Source organism: Saccopteryx leptura, chromosome 6, assembly GCF_036850995.1.
Source record: "Saccopteryx leptura isolate mSacLep1 chromosome 6, mSacLep1_pri_phased_curated, whole genome shotgun sequence".
Taxonomy (NCBI): Eukaryota; Metazoa; Chordata; class Mammalia; order Chiroptera; family Emballonuridae; genus Saccopteryx; species Saccopteryx leptura.
Window position 1 is genome coordinate 131,298,812 of NC_089508.1, and position 2,557 is coordinate 131,301,368.

At 39.7% G+C, this 2,557-nt stretch overlaps 1 pseudogene; it reads right to left on the minus strand.

Annotated features, from left to right (window-relative positions):
* Positions 1-1,312: 1,312 nt before the first annotated feature.
* Positions 1,313-2,310, minus strand: LOC136377336 (S-adenosylmethionine decarboxylase proenzyme 1-like; annotated as a pseudogene).
* Positions 2,311-2,557: the final 247 nt, after the last annotated feature.

The window sequence follows — 2,557 nt, forward strand, 5'->3', positions numbered from 1 at the left end:
GCTGGAAACAGGGAGAGACAGTCAGACAGACTCCCGCATGCGCCCGACTGGGATCCACCCGGCATGCCCACCAGGGGCGATGCTCTGCCCACCAGGGGGCGATGCTCTCTCTAGCGCCTGGGGCAGAGGCCAAGGAGCCATCCCTAGCGCCCGGGCCATCTTTGCTCCAATGGAGCCTTGGCTGCGGGAGGGGAAGAGAGAGACAGAGAGGAAGGAGAGGGGGAGGGGTGGAGAAGCAGATGGGCGCTTCTCCTATGTGCCCTGGCCGGGAATCGAACCCGGGACTCCTGCACGCCAGGCCAACGCTCTACCGCTGAGCCAACCAGCCAGGGCCTCTTTGGGAGATTTTTGATTACTGATAAATTTTCTTATTAAAATAGTAATTGAACTATTCAGAATTCCTCTGTGTTTCTGATTCAGTCTTGGTATATTTTATGTTTCTAAGAAATTTTTTGTTTCTTTTATGTTGTCTAGTTTGTTGGCATATAATTGTTCTCATAAGAGGCTCTTATGATCTTTTGTATTTCTGTGGTTTTAGTTATAATATCTCCTTTTTAATAATTTTGTTGATTTGGGTCTTTATCTTTTTATTTACTGGCTAGTCCCTAAGGGTTTGAGAATTTCACTTATCTCTTGGTTTGGTTAATCTTTTTAGATTATTTTTCTGTTCTCTATTTTGTTAAAGGATCTAATTTAAAAAAAAATTTTCTTTCTGCTAACTTTGGGCTCAGTTTGCTTTTCTTTTTCTAAACTTTAAGGGTAGAGTTAGATTCTTGTTTTTTTTTTTCATGGAAGAAAACTTTAATCTGTATGAAGTAGAAATTTGTTTTAATAACATTAGTAGAGAATACATGCTAGAAATTGGAGGTAACTGGGCATAATATCCCAGCATCAATTTAAAAGAACAGTCCCGGATAGTTAGACTGAGGCCAACACTGAAGAAGGATGGAAGCCTTGTCTGCAGGGAATTTTGGGTGATACCTGGAGAAACATTATGCTGTGCATAAACCAAATTGAATTGTTGTCACAAGAATTGCAGAGTTTCATATAGTAAAAGGTTTTTCTAAATGCACTTCAATTTCAGAACAAGAGTGGTATAGGATACCTAAATACAGAAGAGAGCATTCATGAAAGATATCTAACTCCTTGATGTAATATTGCATACAATTCAAAATGATTACACTATCATTACATCTAGGGCTTCCTGCCACTACAAGGTGGTGGTTATGGAAAGTATGGCCCCCAGTAACTAAAAAGCAATCATCACCTTCTTCTATGGTATTTTTTGCATTTTTTCCCTCACTTTTCTTAATCAACTCTGTTGTTGTTGCTACTTCTTAGCAAAGCTGGTAAAACAAAGTAGTAATCATTGAACATAGCACTCTGGCAATCAAGACATTTAAAACCTTCCGTCTTTTGGGGCAAAGAAAGCACTGTGTGACATTTAGAACCCTGGTTTACAAACACAGTGTTCACAAATTTTCCTGGCTTGAAGACTTCCACAACTTTCCTGATCAGGTCACCATAGGAGGTCTGACTTCAGTTTGTTTCAAAACTAACATAAGAAAATTCTAGTTCTGGAATGATATGAATAGTCCAATAAGTTTCATCTGGTTCCATGGCATTCATTCAATACACATAGGAACTGAATATTATGGCATCAGTGACAGGATCACATATCAGGTCACAAATTACACTCTCACAAGTGACATCCTTTGCAATAACACCATCTGTCATGTAGAACTGGACCATATCTTCTAGATAAAGCTCACTCATCAGATTTCCAGGGTTTGACCTGGCTGACTGATGACCCTACTCTCTGGGAAATCCAAAGTATACAAGCACCCATAGTCAGAATTCATATGTCTCATATTATTTCTGCTCCATTTGAAAATAATGCATTAAGAAACTTTATTTCTTCCTGGAAATTATGGAATAGGTACCCTTGGTGAAAAGGCTTCATAAAATTCTTACAAGAATAGAAGAAGCTTTGAACTGAGTCAAACCCACTGTAATCCCTAGCAAGTTTCAACAGGGGAACCAGTGCTTTTAGCAAGAGGGTGGTCCACATGTTTTTAAAATGAAACGTTTCTTGGAGACAGACATGCTACTATCACTGAGAACGAAAGCTTCCTGATTGTCAGTTTTTGCCACACATGATCGAACATTGCACATCCTTTAAAAGCATGTCTCACTGTATCCTGGGATGGTGAGTAGATCCCCAGATTCTTGACTTGTGTTTGGTTGCTGCCAGGAACATCAAAGCTCTAGTAGCTTCTCAGTCCCTTCAAAAGAATGTGCAGTTTCCATCCTCTGAGATTAACAAACAACCAACAACCACAGAAAATCAAACTAAATTAAATCTCTTCTGCTGCTGCAATGATTGTTCCAGCTGTTACTAAAGTTCAGGTTCCTTTTTTTCCCTCTATAATTTTATATTAACTTTTAATAATATTTTCCCCACTTTCTTTTGTGAGTAAAAGTTGAACGTGAGTCTGGATGGGCTACACAGCTTCCAATGTGCTTGGGCTAGGTTCTCTGATCTGGCAGGCTGGAG